The sequence below is a fragment of the Ovis aries genome, chromosome 1 (assembly GCF_016772045.2).
Source record: "Ovis aries strain OAR_USU_Benz2616 breed Rambouillet chromosome 1, ARS-UI_Ramb_v3.0, whole genome shotgun sequence".
In the NCBI taxonomy this organism is placed as follows: domain Eukaryota; kingdom Metazoa; phylum Chordata; class Mammalia; order Artiodactyla; family Bovidae; genus Ovis; species Ovis aries.
In genome coordinates, this window is record NC_056054.1 from 84,849,855 (window position 1) to 84,867,623 (window position 17,769).

The window sequence follows — 17,769 nt, forward strand, 5'->3', positions numbered from 1 at the left end:
GCAAACGGCAGAGTCTAATACAAATTTGAGTGTCTGTGCTTCTCATTATCTTTAAATAGTGCAATTTAAGTAAATTACTATGTTAAATAATGTAAATAAAAACAAAAATAAACTGAATTCCTGAGAAGAAAATGTGTCTACATTAAAGATTTGCACACTGAATCTCATTTTAAATACTTTAGGGGAGTATTCCTAATTAAAACCTGTGGTGTATGCTTCTTAAAAAGCAAGCAGTCCTTATAATATCATCAGTGTATCCCAGTTAATGTTTTCTAATTTCAGATTTCGATATACATAGCTTTTTCTTAAAGTAGAAACATCTGCATTCCTGAACCTTTGTCATAGTTTGCCCTTAAGCAGATTGTTCTCAGACGTGAGAGTGTGCATCAGAGTTATCTGGAGGGTTTTAGTAAAACCTGGTGTTAGAGCTAACTCCTGAGTCCTGACAGTGGATCTGAGCTGAAGCCCAGGGTTGGATTTGTAACAAGTTCCCAGATGAGGTTGATACAACTGGTCAAGATATCAGCCTTTGAGAAACTTTACCCTGATTAAAAACCTCACTGCAGTTTCTTGAGAAACTCACAGGGTTTAGCCTGACTCCCCTTCCTTGAGACTCAGTGACCTAACACTAAAATGGGCATCATGATTTTTACCTGCCAGGCCTGTGATGAGAATTAAATTAGGTAATGTACATGAAACTATCTAGTCTGATGTTCACATTCAGGAAATGTGACTTGAAACCACACACTTTCAGTTTAGCCGTAAAATAAGGCAAAGGCATTTATTTCACTAGATTCTCACTTCAGCAATTCAAACTACCTATTAGAAATTCTGGTCTCTAAATTCAACCAATTTCACCCACAAAATGATAAAATAATAGAATCCTACAGTTGACAAAGACCTTAGAGATTTTCTGGGTTGAGCAGTTAAATGTTTTGGACCAGGTAAATTGTTGAACCTTTTCTGTTTATTTTCTTGATCCGATAATGCAATCAAAACAATTGAACTGGTTGCATGTATCATTCCTGAACTTGAATATTTGGTTTTTCCTAAATTGAATTATTTGACCAAAACAAGCTCTATCCAGACTGGAAAAAAAAAAGAGAGATGAGATTCTCGTTTTTCTTGTCAGCTCATGGTTGTAGCTTCCAAAGGGACACTCTGCGGCTCACGCTTAATTAAAGCTCAGTCCCTCTGACTCCAGCTTGCCCACTAACTCACTCTGTGGCCTCTCTCTGTGATGTTTCTCTACACTAGAAGGGCTCAGGGGGCTGTTAATGCCAGGAATCAATGATCAAAAATTAATTCTGAAGCCTATGTTAAGAGCTCATTAACGTGAACAGTGCAGCCTTCCTAACCGAGAATCTGAGCGGCACAGCCGAGATCTTCCAAAGGATTCGAGAACAAAATTTTGCAGATAGAATGTATCTTGAGATAATGATGCATGTCACTAATAACCTAGTGCTAAGTTATAAGCCTAAATTGGAGACTTTGCAGAGGCATACACAGCCTCTGTAATTTCCAGTTTGGTGTAATAATATGGAAATGGCTTTTGATGCTGGGATTGGATCAGCCTAAATGAGCTGGAATTGATAGCTGCCTGTAATACTCAGGGCAGGAGAGAGTGATCACGCCTGTGTCCTTGCTGACTTCTCTAGGGCTCTCCAGACGTGACAGTTTTAAGGAGTGAGACTTTAAATGTGTTATGGAAACGCACGACAACATCCAGCAGCACCGAGCGAGGTACTTCTAAAATTGCCTCAACAAGAATACAGAATGGGGATGCTCCTTACCAGCAAGGGCTTCTGTTCCCAGTGAAAAGTAAAAGGAGATAGCAATTCAGGAAAAATGTGGTGGAGGTATTCTGAGGGCACAGAGAATTAACTCTTCCTCTAGGAGACCCCCAGGCCCACCCACGCTGTCCCCTGGAAGTGATACCATTCCAGAAGGCAGACACCTGCAGACTTTTGGGGGGCAACATAATGGACACTCAAGGGCAAGACAGTTATACTCATGATTAACATGTTAAAACAGCAAAATTCAAAGCCTGTGGTCAGTGACATAGGAAATAAGGTGCTTCTTTAGTTTCTGTATCGTAGATAACATCTGAAGTGTTACACAACAATTAATTTCACTAAAAAGCTGTCATGACATGAACAGATCACCAGGATTTGTGAAATAGTGGCATGTTTAGATGAAGCCAAATGGGCTCAAACATGATGAGGTCTTTGCCAGGCGTGTAAGACCCCCAGTTATCTAGTTGCTTGAGCCTCATCTTCCTGCCAGCCTGCGCTCTGGCTGAGTGCCAGTGATGGCAGTTTCCTGAAGACGCCAGACTCATGTGGCCCACGTGCCTTTGCACTTGTTGCTCCTGCCACCTGACAGGTGTCTCTCCATCATGTCCCTCCGGTGAGCTCATCCTGTAAGACCCAGTAGAGCTGCCTTCTGTTTGATGCCCCATTCCAGTTATTTGCTGGGTACCAGCCACCCCAAAACTTACTGGAATAAAAGAAGACCAACAAGGATAGCTTGTCCCTCCTCCACAACGTCTGGCATTCCAGCAAACAGTATGGAAGCCAGGGGCCTTTTAAAACTGAGCTTCAGAATGCTTATAGTCTTGCTTTTGTCGCATTCTATCACTCAACACAGTCACACGATTCAAGAGTGGACAGACTGTGCTTCTCGTTGGAAAGTGAAAGTGTTATTTGCTCAGTCGTGTCCAACTCTTTTGTGACCTCTTGCGGGGGAGCCTGCCAGATTCCTCTGTCCATGGAATTCTCCAGGCAGAAATACTGGAGTGGGTAGCCATTCCCTTCTCCAAGGTATCTTCCCTGATTCAGGGATCAAACCCAGGTCTCCTGTGTATCAGACAGATTCTTTACCGTCTGAGCCACCAAGTGGCAAAAAATCGGGAACGTTCCTTTCCGACTCCCAGAGAGGCTGGTACCTTCTCCTTTGCTCAACCCTGTGCCTTGGGTTCTCTCCCACTACCTGTTTCTGGCTGTACCGTGTGACTGTTTAACCCACTGGCTTCCACTCTGCATCCTGCTCTGCCAGCAGCATTGTATTTACAAGGCCTGGCAAAGCTCACATCAGATGTTATACAAAAAGTGCTTAATGAGCACTTCTCAAATGGAGGGGTCTGTTTTAAGTTAAATTCCAAACAAAAACTCTTCAACCAAGGTATATATCCCCTACCCCAAGCATAGCCCCACTGTGGTGTGTGGAAGAGCAGTGTTTGTGAGCAGAGGGCATGGTGGCCGAGAGAATGAAGACTCAGACCTCTCAGTAAGAGGGACCACCAGAGGCCACAGGCCACAGTCTTTCCAGGGTGAGTAATCAGACAAATGCCAATAATGATCGGGCACCAACCTGGGCTGTGGAAGGCTCAGGCCATCCCGCTGTCATTCTCCTCTGTAATTGCCATCTTGGCCTTTGCTGGAATCCAGCCACATGTGTCCAACAGCCTAAGGGACATCCACCTAGATGCTCTACCCACGTGACTAAAATACCAAGCACTTAAGCGCCCACCTCCTTCAGCTCCCATCCGCTCTTCCTCGGCTTTCCCGCCTCAGGTCGTGGTACCTCCTTCCCCCAGTTTCTCAAACCCCAAGCGTGTGATCTTCTCAGTCTATCCTGCACCCAGTCAGCAAGCCCTCTGACTCCACCTTCAGTTCCATTCCAGACTCAGCACCTATCCTACCTGGCCTGTTGCATCAGCGTCCTCCCTGGTTTCCTTTCTCCCAAGCTCAGCTCTCTTCTGGTCTCCCCTCAGCAATCAGAGTGATCCTTTAAATGAGGAAATATGGCCATACTCCTGCTCTACTCAAACCCACCCATGGTGTCTCCTCACACTGAAACTCCAGAGAGACTGCTGACGCTCACAAAGTCCTGCATGGAGAGCCTGCAGCCACCTTTCTGCCCTAACTTCCCCCCATACCACCCTCGCTGTTTCCACTTCAAACGCACTCTGCGTTGCCCTCAAGCATAGTCCGACTCAGGCCTCTCCACTTGTTGCTTCCTCTTATTGGCATCTTCTTCCCTAGATATTCTTCATAATTCACTCAGGACTTGGCTCAAATGTCACTTCCTCGGGGAGGCCCTTCTTCCTCACCAGTCACCTTCTATTCCTTCATCCTGCCTTATTTGTCTTCCTACTAACTCTCACCATCGAACTTTTATTATTTGTTTGTTTATTGTCTGTCTCCTTCCATGAGAATGTCTACCGTGTTTACTGCTACCTTTCCAGCATTCAGAACAGTGTCTGGCATTATAGAAGGCACTAAATAAATAAGTCTTGGTGGAATTAATGAAGACATTAATGATGCTCCTGGGAGACAAGGACCACAATGCTCTTGCCTGGAGAACTCAGGTGAGGTCTTAGGACCCCTCTGATCTGTGCTCCAAGTGACCACTAACAATCTAAAAGTATTTTGGTTCAAGAAATGAAAATGATATTCCATCCCTGAACTAAATCGTGGGATGCTTTGGGTTTTGTTTTGTTTCTTTACAACAATAAACAAATATTGTCTCCGTATTCCCCATACCTAACAATGTCTGGAACTAACAGGTACTTGATAAGTGTTTACTGGACTCATGCTCGGTAAACTAAAAGTACACAGGATGCCTTAATGACTCTGCATATGTAACAAATTAACTAGTGAAGTAGTAGCTCCAATTGAATTCTGCTAATACTACGTTAACACCAAATATGTAGCAAACAGAATGCCTCATGCATCATGTTTCTCCCCTGTCTTCTCCGAGGTGGAGGGTTTGAAAGAAAGGAGGAAGAGGGCCTCATGGCTAACCGGCGGCTCCAGAGAAAAGCGCACTGGATCCGCTTACCTTCATTAGCACAGCCCCTCCCCAGGCACAGACTCGAGTGGTGTGGAGGGTGACTCTATGCCCGGATCTCTCCCCGAATTGAATCGAGGGAGTTAAGAAATAGTGCTGTCTTTATCCTGTGCTTATATATGCAACTTCTAAGCAAATTAACATTTGAGTTTGTGACAAAGGCTCTTAATCTACACTTGGCATTTCCTGTCTTCGGATGTTAACACTCACTCACTCAGGTGGCGTGACCACTTGGTAGGTCCCAAGAGACTATGCTTTCCGAGTTACTTTGTGCCAGAATGACCCTATTGATGCTAAGTAAGGACAAAGTGAAACAGGGAATGCTGCTCTGTGTTTGTAAAACTTCTTTCAACCCAGGCTTTCCAAGCATGGTACAAACATTAAGAGAAATTATTATCCCCACTCTACATAGAGAAACGTTTGATTTCTTTAGTAATAGCCTCTTTAGCAGTTTGCAGATGTAATTACATTGGTTAGAAATGCCAACTTGTGCAACGAAATTGTCAGCACATTACGTGAAACAAATAAAGGAAAACAGTACTCCCTGGAACATATCAAGTACAAAAGGAGTTTCCTCCACGTCCTGACTCCCGCTCTAGCTGGGGGTGAAACACCAGCATTGCTGTCATGAGGAAATCTGTTGCATCTTTTGGGGCTTGTGGTCGAATGTTTTAACATTATCGTTTGAACAAACATGAGTAGGAGGCTCCCTCAAGAGTAACGAGAAGGCTGCCGCCTGCCCCTCAGACAGTCATTCTCTGAGTGAAATAATAAGCAAGTAAACTTTTACCGAGCACCACTCTGCTCCCGGTGCTAGATGCATCCACACACCCAATTTCCTTCAGCCACCATCACAATTCATTTTGGAGAACCCTGGAACTGTGACTTGATCTTGGACTCCAGGCTTGGTGTCCTTTCCACGGGCTGCAATGCCAAGGCCAGGACAGGACTCACTACCTCTTTCCCAAGCAAATCCAGTTCCTCATTTCTTCAGCATCCCCAGGGGGCAGAAAGCCAGGCCTCCAGGACTGCAAGAAGCATGCCTGAGTCACTGACGAGCTCAGCTCATAGGAACATGCTGAGGGGTAGACATAACAGGAGCCTCCTCACAGTCACAGGCCTTCAGCCCCCATCTAGATTCCAGGATCTTTCCTTGCCTAGCAGAAGGGTTGGGAGTGTGGGCTGAGAGGTCCAGTTAGCCGGGTTTGAAGCCAGTTTATCCACTTATGAGCTGTGCAACATTGGTCCCTGACTTAACTGTGTTGTGCCTCAGTTTCTTCACTGATGAATGGGTTTAATGATACCTGCCTCACATTGTTGTTATAGGAATTGAATGTATCACTCAGTATTTGGTTACAGAGGTGCTGTTCAATCAGGAGAAATATAGTCAAAAGGATGACCACGGAAAGATTTCCAATACTACCTTGATTTCCCAATTATAGGCAGAGTTCAGCATTCTAAATAAAGCCATAAGCAATGACACCTGGGTTCCTTTGCTTTCCACACCCTCCTTTTTCCCAAGACCTTTTTCTCCTTGATGTATTAATAGCTGCCTACAGATAGTATTAATAAACCAGCCACAGTCTCTAGATGCTGTTCCATCCCTGACCTACTCCTGTCTCTATGAGATGGGAAATTGTTCTCTGAAGACAGAAATGTGCTTATGTAAGTGCGTGTACACATTCTCATCCCCTTCGGCAATAATGCCTTAAGGAAAAAAAGGTGTGTTTCAAGATGTGGCCATAAAACTATCTGGTAGGACCTTATAATCTCAGGGCCAGAAGTAAAAAAAATAGCACAGAAAGGGAAATTTCCACCAATGTCACAGAGCCGCAGCAGCAAAGAAGCTGTTTCTCAAACAACATAATCACTAAGCCACGTGACCTTTGCTGCCATGTGACAAGTGAGAAATCCTCTAAATTAAATCGGTCGGAATGGCGAACCTGAGAGGCGCCCCCTGACTGAGACCTCCGGCGGCAGGGCAAAGGGCCAGGCTGGGAAATCAAGCAGAATTGAAGTTCCCCTGAGAGAGCAGTAAAGAATTGAATGGTTCGAATGGTAGGTGTTTATAAGTTTTGCCAAGTCTCCTCTAGCTGACAGACTGTGGCTTCTCAATTGAGTATTCCACTTATGTTCTGTGCCTCTGCTTCTGTGCTGTGGCCTTGCAAAATCGTAATGTAATCACAGTTTGTTTCCGTCCTCTGAACCTGTACCAGAAGGTAACTCCCAGCTGTCTGTGTGTGTGTGTGTGTGTGTGTGTGTGTGTGTGTGTGTCTTGGGATTAAAGATAAAATAGGTTCAGAGGTTCATGATACTCAAATGCACTTCTTTTAAAACAAGGCATTTGGGCAGAGCAGATCTGGGCTCCAGATGCAGCTGGGAAGAATAGGTGACCCCTCTCTGACCTTATTTACATCTGGCCGAGGTGGAGCTTGGAGGCTGTTCACAGATAGTTTAAGAGGAGTAAGGCGATGTCCTCCATGCTTGTCCCTCCCCATCCCCATGTACCAGAGTCTCCACTTTAGTAGAATACTGCCTTGGAATGGATCACACCCAAAATCAAATTCCAAGAAAGGACCACATAAGGGTGCATGAGAGGAAGAGGACTTTGGATGCATCTCCCAGCCCAAGATGCAGGGGAGAGGGTGGAGTCCAGCTCAGCATCGTCCAGAGGTATGAGTGCTTTGGGCTCTGGTATCGTCAGGGTTCCGGCAAGAAACAGATGGCACTCAAGGGGGGTAGTTGAGAAGAATCTAATGAAGGGACTGTGATCAAAGATGTGAGCCAAGTTCAGAGAAAAGAGGTGGTGAGGTGTCTGGGCTTGGGGAAGCAGTGCCTCCCCTCGTCCAGAAGGGCAAAAGTAGTGAGCCTTCCGCAGAACCTAGGGAGACTGGGGACTTCGGGAGAGGGTGGGCTTTCATAGAGGAACCAGCCTCTGCCAACCTGCACGAGAGGATCCCAGGGGAAGTTCCAGTTCTTCTCTGCACTTGAGTCTCTGTCACGGCCTCCCGCTGGCCAAACTCAGAAGGAATCAAGAGGGCAAAGGAGTCTGCATGGTGCATGAAGGTTTATCCAAGAAAAGTGGGGTGTGAGTCTGTAGGGGCAAATGGAGACCGTGCAGCATCATCCTTCTCACTCCTTAAGGGCCTGACCCGTTGGGACAATCTCAGAATCCTCACTCAGGTCAAGTCAAGTGACTTGATTAGGTTTATCCCTGTGAGGCTGTCAAGGGCTGTTCTGTCTTGTCTCACAGCCTACCAGAAGGTTGACAAGTTTATGGTTCCACCAGTAGCAACTGGGACATTTTGCAACACAGCAGCCAGTGCAGAAAGGCAGTGAAAGCTGTGACCAGCAGTGAATGATCCTGCTGGGGTGGCGTTCTGCAGGGCCAGCACTTTCTGAACCCGGCCTCAAAGGACACATGCAATCTCCCAGGTCCCCAGAAAGGACATCTTTAGAGCAATGACCAGAACCGACATATAAGTGCCCTGGAAGAAACCCTAACATTCTGGTGATGTGAGACTAAGCAAAATCCTGTAAAGAGCCATGTGGTCATACTTTGCGCTTTGTGAGCTACATGTTCTCTATTGTAACTATTCAGTTCTCTCATTATAGCACAAAAACAGCTACAGACGAGTGAACAAATGAGCATGCTGTGTTCCAGTAAAATTTTGCAATAGGTGGTGAGCTGGATCTGACCTTCAAGTAATAGTTTGCTGACTACTGTAGTGAGTTTGGGGTCATATCTGTTTTACATATTGGCATTTTAAAATTTCTTTTACGTTGTTACCAAATGAAAATAGGAGCCGTGTCTTATTGTTCTATTTGTAAGGCCTCCTCAGACAGCCATTTTGCCTTTTTGCATTTCTTTTTCTTTGGGATAGTCTTGACCCCTGTCTCCTGTACAATGTCACGAACCTCTATCCGTAGTTCATCAGGCACTCTGTCTATCAGACCTAGTCCCTTAAATCTATTTCTCACTTCCACTGTATAATCATAAGGGATTTTATTTAGGTCATACATGAATGGTCTAGTGGTTTTCCCCCCTTTCTTCAATTTAAGTCTGAATTTGGCAATAAGGAGTTCATGATCTGAACCACAGTCAGCTCCCAGTCTTGTTTTTGCTGACTGTATAGAGCTTCTCCATCTTTGGCTGCAAAGAATATAATCAATGTGATTTCGGTGTTGACCATCTGGTGATGTCCATGTGTAGAGTCTTCTCTTGTGTTGTTGGAAGAGGGTGTTTGCTATAATGAGTGTGTTCTCTTGGCAAAACTCTATTAGCCTTTGCCTTGCTTCATTCCATATTCCAAGGCCAAATTTGCCTGTTACTCCATGTGTTTCTTGACTTTCTACTTTTGCATTCAGGTCCTCTATAATGAAAACAACATCTTTTTTGGGTGTTAGTTCTAAAAGGTCTCTTAGGTCTTCATAGAACTGTTCAACTTCAGCTTCTTCAGTGTTATTGGTTGGGGCACAGACTTGGATTACCGTGATATTGAATGGTTTGCCTTGGAAACAAACAGAGATCATTCTGTGGTTTTTGAGATTGCATCCAAGTACTGCATTTCGGATTCTTTTGTTGACCATGATGGCTATTCCATTTCTTCTAAGGAATTCCAGCCCACAGTAGTAGATATAATGGTCATCTGTGTTAAATTCACCCATTCCAGTCCATCTTAGTTCACTGATTCCTAAAATATTGACATTCACTCTTGCCATCTCCTGTTTGACCACTACGAATTTGCTTTGATTCATGGAACTAACATTCTGGGTTCTTATGCAATATTGCTCTTTACAGCACCGGATCTTGCTTCTATCACCAGTCACATCCACAACTGGCTGTTGTGTTTCCTTTGGCTCCATCCCTTCATTCTTTCTGGAGTTATACCTCCACTGATCTCAAGTAGCATATTGGGCACCTACTGACCTGGGGAATTCATCTTTCAGTGTCCTATCTTTTTGCCTCTTCATACAGTTCATGGGGTTCTCAAGGCAAGAATACTGAAGTGGTTTGCTATTCCCTTCTCTAGGGGACCACATTCTGTCATACTTTTCCACCATGACCCATCAATCTTGGGTGGCCCTACATGGCATGGCTTAGTTTCATTGAATTAGACAAAGCTGTGGTCTGTGTAATCAGATTGGCTAGTTGTCTGTGATCTTGGTTTCAGTCTGTCTGCCCTCTGATGCTGTGAGAAGAAGAGAAGCAAAAAGCAAAGGAGAAAAGGAAAGATATATCCATTTGAATGCAGAGTTCCAAAGAATAGCAAGAAGAGATAAGAAAGCCTTCCTCAGCGATCAATGCAAAGAAACAGAGGAAAACAATAGAATGGGAAAGACTAGAGATCTCTTCAAGAAAATTAGAGATACCAAGGGAACATTTCATGCAAAGATGGGCTCAATAAAGGACAGAAATGGTATGGACCTAACAGAAGCAGAAGATATTCAGAAGAGGTGGCAAGAATACACAGAAGAACTATACAAAAAAGATCTTCATGCCCCAGATAATCATGATGGTGTCATCACTCACCTAGAACCAGACATCCTAGAATGTGAAGTCAAGGGGGCCTTAGGAAGCATCACTACGAACAAAGCTAGTGGAGGTGATGGAATTCCAGTTGAGCTGTTTCAAATCCTGAAAGATGACGCTGTGAAAGTGCTGCACTCAATAGGCCAGCAAATTTAAAAAACTCAGCAGTGACCACAGGACTGGAAAAGGTCAGTTTTCATTCCAATCCCAAAGAAAGGCAATGCCAAAGAATGCTCAAACTACCACACAATTGTACTCATCTCACATGCTAGTAAAGTAATGCTCAAAATTCTCCAAGCCAGGCTTCAGCAATACGTGAACTGTGAACTCTCAGATGTTCAAGCTGGTTTTAGAAAAGGCAGAGGAGCCAGAGATCAAATTGCCAACATCTGCTGGATCATGGAAAAAGTAAGAGAGTTCCAGAAAAACATCTATTTCTGCTTTATTGACTATGCCAAAGCCTTTAACTGTGTGGATCACAATATACTGTGGAAAATTCTGAAAGAGATGGGAATACCAGACCACCTGACCTGCCTCTTGAGAAACCTGCATGCAGGTCAGGAAGCAACTGGACATGGAACAACAGACTGGTTCCAAATAGGAAAAGGAGTACGTCAAGGCTGTATATTGTCACCCTGCTTATTTAACTTCTATGCAGAGTACATCATGAGAAATGCTGGGCTGGAGGAAGCACAAGCTGGAATCACGATTGCCAGGAGAAATATCAATAACCTTAGGTATGCAGATGACACCACCCTTATGGCAGAAAGTGAAGAGGAACTCAAAAGCCTCTTGATGAAAGTGAAAGAGGAGGGTGAAAAAGTTGGCTTAAAGCTCAACATTCAGAAAACAAAGATCATGGCATCTGGTCCCATCACTTCATGGGAAATAGATGGGGAAACAGTAGAAACAGTGGCTGACTTTATTTTGTGGGTGCTCCAAAATCACTGCAGATGGTGACTGCAGCCATGAAATTAAAAGACACTTACTCTTTGAAAGGAAAGTTATGACCAACCTAGACAGCATATTAAAAGCAGAGACATTACTTTGTCAACAAAGGTCTATCTAGTCAAGGCTATAGTTTATCCAGTAGTCATGTATGGATGTGAGAGTTGGACTATAAAGAGAGCTGAGCACTGAAGAACTGATGCTTTTGAACTGTGGTGTTAGAGAAGACTGGAGAGTCCCTTGGACTGCAAGGAAATCCAACCAGTCCATCCTAAGGGATATCAGTCCTGGGTGTTCATTGGAAGGACTGATGTTGAAGCTGAAACTCCAATACTTTGGCCACCTGATGTGAAGAGCTGACTCATTTGAAAAGACCCTGACGCTGGGAAAGATGAGGGCAGGAGGAGAAGGGGACGACAGAGGATGAGATGGTTGGATGGCATCACCGACTCAGTGGACATGAGTTTGATTAAACTCCTGGAGTTGATGATGAACAGGGAGGCCTGGCGTGCTGCGGTTCATGGGGTCACAAAAGAGTCAGACACAACTGAGCGACTGAACTGAACTGAACTTACTGTTCTGGGCATCCTTAATACCCTGGATTACATAAATGAATGAAGGAGTATCCACAGAAGGATACATTGCAATTTCATTGAGGTTCCGTTGCAGTTCATATTAAGTTGAACCTCCTGCCTTGTTCATATATGTAAAATATTGAATGATCAGAAGATAGGTAGAGAAATCGAAACTCTGTATGAGTCTTAAATTTCTCATAAACTTGAGACACAATTTCATGTGCTGACTGGTACTACTTTACCTTAATGAAGGTAGAATAGGTTAGCTCAAACAAACAACTGTTGACAGTAGGAAAGTAAACAGGATCCTAATTAATGTGTTTGCTAATGAAATTCCCTGGGTGAGTGTTTAACCACGACACGTGAATTAGGTGTTTATCCATAACATATGCTCAACTTATGGGGTTGGGTATTCGGTCCTCTATTTGTCACATATGGCCTTCAAAGACTCCAGAAAAATAAAATTCTTGCAACTCTGTTTTGTTTTGTTTAATTTTTACTGGAGTATAGTTGATTTACAATCTTGTGGTAGTTTCAGGTGTATAGCAAAGAGAATCAGCAACTCTGTTTTTATGATCTTGCAGAAGTTCCTTTTCTATTTTCCCTCCCTCCCAACCCCAGGGTGTTTATGGTGCACCTGCTATCATTAGTACTCTCATAAAAGACAACTTTGCAACTGGCTGTGAGACACTAGTCTTAACATGGCAATCACTAGTGCAGATCCAGGACTATATAAATCCATCTGCATAAGGCAGAGAGAGTTGAAGAATAGAGCAAATAGTTTCAGTGGTAAAGAATCCATCTGCCAATGTAGGAGGCTTGGAAGATGCAGGTTTGATCCCTGGGTTGGGAAGATCCCCTGGAGGAGGAAATGACAACCCACTCCAGTATTCTTGCCTGGAGAATCCCATGGACAGAGGAACCTAGAGAGCTACAGTACATGAGGTCACAAAAAGCTGGACATGACTGAATGACTGAGAAAGCACACACACAGTAGAAAGCTTGACCACCAGCCTCCCTTACATGTGAAAAGCAAAAGCACGAGTGCCTTCCACGTGGTCTGATGCTTCTTTGTGATGATTCGAATATAGCCGACAAAGCAATGGAAGAGTGCTTTTATGTTTCCTTAAGTAAATGGTAGCTTGATTGAGTTCAGTTCAGTTGCTCAGTCGTGACCGACTCTTTGCAACCTCATGAACCACAACACACCAGGCCTCCCTGTCCGTCACCAGCTCCGGGAGTTTAACCAAACTCATGTCCACTGAGTCGGTGATGCCATCCAACCATCTCATCCTCTGTCGTCCCCTTCTCCTGCTCTCATCTTTCCCAGCATCAGAGTCTTTTCAAATGAGTCAGCTCTTCACATCAGGTGGCCAAAGTATTGGAGTTTCAGCTTCAACATCAGTCCTTCCAATGAACACCCCAGGACTGATATCCCTTAGGATAGACCGGTTGGATTTCCTTGCAGTCCAAGGGACTCTCCAGAGTCTTCTCTAATACCACCGTTTGAAAGCATCAATTCTTTGGTGCTCAGCTTTCTTTATAGTCCAACTCTCACATCCATACATGACTGCTGGATAAACCATAGCCTTGACTAGATAGACCTTTGTTGACAGTGTCTCTGCTTTTTTAACATGCTGTCTAGGTTGATCATAACTTTCCTTTCAAGGAGTAAGTGTCTTTAATTTCATGGCTGCAGTCACCATCTGCAGTGATTTTGGAGCCCCCGCAAAATAAAGTCAGCCACTGTTTCCACTGTTTCCCCATCTATTTCCCATGAAGTGATGGGACCAGATGCCATGATCTTTGTTTTCTGAATGTTGAGCTTTAAGCCAACTTTTTCACCCTCCTCTTTCACTTTCATCAAGAGGCTTTTGAGTTCCTCTTCACTTTCTGCCATAAGGGTGGTGTCATCTGCATACCTAAGGTTATTGATATTTCTCCTGGCAATCGTGATTCCAACTTGTGCTTCCTCCAGCCCAGCGTTTCTCATGATGTACTCTGCATAGAAGTTAAATAAGGAGGGTGACAATATACAGCCTTGACGTACTCCTTTTCCTATTTGGAACCAGTCTGTTGTTCCATGTCCAGTTCTCACTGTTGCTTCCTGACCTGCATACAGGTTTCTCAAGAGGCAGGTCAGGTGGTCTGGTATTCCCATCTCTTTCAGAATTTTCCACAGTATATTGTGATCCACACAGTTAAAGGCTTTGGCATAGTCAATAAAGCAGAAATAGATGTTTTTCTGGAACTCTCTTACTTTTTCCATGATCCAGCAGATGTTGGCAATTTGATCTCTGGCTCCTCTGCCTTTTCTAAAACCAGCTTGAACATCTGAGAGTTCACAGTTCGTGTATTGCTGAAGCCTGGCGTGGAGAATTTTGAGCATTACTTTACTAGCATGTGAGATGAGTACAATTGTGCGGTAGTTTGAGCATTCTTTGGCACTGCCTTTCTTTGGGATTGGAATGAAAACTGACTTTTTCCAGTCCCATGGCCACTGCTGAGTTTTTTAAATTCGCTGGCCTATTGAGTGCAGCACTTTCACAGCATCATCTTTTAGGATTTGAAACAGCTCAACTGGAATTCCATCACCTCCACTAGCTTTGTTCGTAGTGAGGCTTCCTAAGGCCCCCTTGACTTCACATTCCAGGATGTCTGATTCTAGGTGAGTGATGACACCATCATGATTATCTGGGTCATGAAGATCTTTTTTGTACAGTTCTTGTGTGTATTTCTGCCACTTCTTCTGAATATCTTCTGCTTCTGTTAGGTCCATACCATTTCTGTCCTTTCTTGAGCCCATCTTTGCATGAAATGTTCCCTTGGTATCTCTAATTTTCTTGAAGAGATCTTTCCCATTCTATTGTTTCCTCTGTTTCTTTGCATTGATCGCTGAGGAAGGCTTTCTTATCTCTCCTTGCTATTCTTTTGGAACTCTGCATTCAAATGGATATATCTTTCCTTTTCTCCTTTTCTTTTGCTTCTCTTCTTCTCACAGCTATTTGTAAGGCTTCCTCAGGCAGCCATTTTGCTTTTTTACATTTCTTTTTCTTGGGGATGGTCTTGCTCCCCATCTCCTGTACAATATCATAAACCTCCGTCCATAGTTCATCAGGCACTCTATCTATCAGATCTAGGCCCTTAAGTCTATTTCTCACTTCCACTGTATAATCATAAGGGATTTGATATAGGTCATACCTGAATGGTCTAGTGGTTTTCCCACTTTCTTCAATTTAAGCCTGAATTTGGCAATAAGGATTTCATGATCTGAGCCACAGTCAGCTCCCGGTCTTGTTTTTGCTGACTGTATAGAGCTTCCCCATCTTTGGCTGCAAAGAATATAATCAATATGATTTTGGTGTTGACCATCTGGTGATGTCCATGTTTAGCATCTTCTCTTATGTTGTTGGAAGAGGGTGTTTGCTATGCATTTGACCATAAAATCTTAAAATAAGAGAGTTCTTAGCCTTCCCACAACAGAAACAAACTTATTGGGGATGGTGGAGTGAGGAGGCCCAGAGATTCTAGCATATATTTCAGCACGAGTGGCTGGAAGTATCTATGATCGAGCATCACAAAGGAGATGTAACCTCCATTTCTAGGTCACTGAATTTATTCAGTAAATATATAGTGTGCATTCACCGAATACCCAGCAGAGGTGAATCCAAATCTGAATGCTGTTACTTCATGCAGTCATTTGTTGAGCCTTCCTACAGATGTTTTTGCAAGCTTTTTAGAAGGTATGTATTTGATAATTGTTTGACAGTTCTCACAGAATCAGAAACAAGGTCCCCGGACACTGACACTCATCTCTCTGTGTTTGTGCCACATTTTGCCATGTCTTACCTTGACATGGCTAGCCAATAGGATGTAAAAAAGAAAAATTGTAGTTTATTGATAGACAGTTGACCAAATATTGTTCTCACTTTTAGATGAAAAAAAAATTTTATCTAAATAAAACATGAATTGCATCTTTTTGTTTTTTAAAGGACAATATTTACTTCTTCATAAAGCCTGTGTCCAAGTATTCCTATTGCGATGAATTTTAGAATGACCTTCTTTTCTCATTTTTTCCGGCTGTGATCTGGCACAGCCTTGATCTTGCCTTCTGCCCTTGTGACCCCGGGTGTATGTCTGTTTATTCAGAGCACTAAAATGAAGGTCACCAAGTTACTATAAAAAAAAAAAACAGACAAATGAAAGAAATCCTTACTTCTTCTCAGTGATTGCTGGCCTGAAAGCACAGTGATTCATTTGACACTGGGGGCACAAATTACTGTATGTCAGCCTATGTAGGCAATACATACAATAAATGAGTGAGACTAATAGTAATATTCAGTTGTTCAGGTGCAAGTATATTTAAAGTTCTATGAAATAAAAAAGGCACAATCTTCATTCTTCTGCTAAAATGAATTCTTATGAATAGTATGACATGAGCACAGACCATGAAAAATACTAGACTTTTAGATCAAACAACTAATGTAACTAGAATTGATAGGTGGCGGATAGTTATTGAAAGACAAACTTATATTACTTACTTTCGTGCTGTTTCTCAATTTCTCATTTACTTTGAAGAATACTATTTTAGTCCTAAATGAGCTATGAGCATAAATATTAATAGTAGAAGACATTTTCAGCTGTGGGTCTTGAACCACCAGTGAACAGTATTATTGATACCATCAGCTGTGAATTAAAAGCTCTTTTAGTAAGAAAACTGGCAGATTTTCAGTTCAAACTGACACTATTCCAAGATTACAGGCATAACTGAAATCCCTTCAGTAACACTGTACTAACATATATCATAGGATCTGAGAAGGTGTCTGATACTTAGAGGAAGCATTAAGTCAAACACTGGGAAAAAATACATTCCAACTGCTACAGATGATTCCAGCAAAACTGTACAGGATTTTCAGCTGATGGAAAATTCAACATAAAAGGACCATTTGGTGAATTAGATTGTATCCTTAAAAAACATCAGCCAGGTTTCTGTGTGATGTGATTCTTTGTTTTGAACTTGCTAATAGGAGATAAGATATCAATGTCAGTCCTCATTCAGCTATTATACCCCTCTCAATCATCTTTAAGAGAACCCAGGGGAGAGAAGTAGTTTTTAGATACCATTTTAATCTCTCTTTGGGAAGGTGAGACAGTGGGCTAAAGATATGGATCTGAGAAAAATGTTTGAGAATTAATTCAAAATCTGATTCTATGATTGCATGAGCTCATTCTAGCTTGAGTGTGTGGCAGAATTAGCAATATTGAATAATATAGTTACACAGCACAAAAATTGATGGATTTGAGTAGCAGGTTAAGACACTAGAGACCAGAACTCAGGTGATCAGTCAAGGGGCAAAGATTGTACTAGCAAATCCAGCACATGGAATGTGACTCCTATTTGCCAAAAAGAAAGAAAGAAATAAACGCCAAACCTGAAATTAGAAGCATCAATAACTGAAAGAATGTTGGTTATATATCACCTCCAGCCCTTTTACTCTACATCCATTATTTTTGCAAATAAAGAGACCAAAGACAAAAGAGGAACAGTGATTCCTCTGGTTGTATCGCTTTCATTCATTTGTTTGTTCTTAATGAACACCTGTGGTGAACAAGGTGCCATGCTAAACAGGAGGCATAGGTAGATCCGTTACTGACTCAAAGCTGGGTCCGCCTGCCTGCGCACAGTGAAGCCAATCTACGGACCCTGGACTGTGGTGAAGGAAAGCGCAGCCAGCGTTTATTGCAGGGAGCCAAGCAAGGAGCTCAGGACAGCTAGTGCTCAAAAGGCTTGAACTCCTCAATGGCTTTCAGGGAAAGGATTTTAGAGAGAAAGGGACAGGGCTGTGGGTGTATGTGATC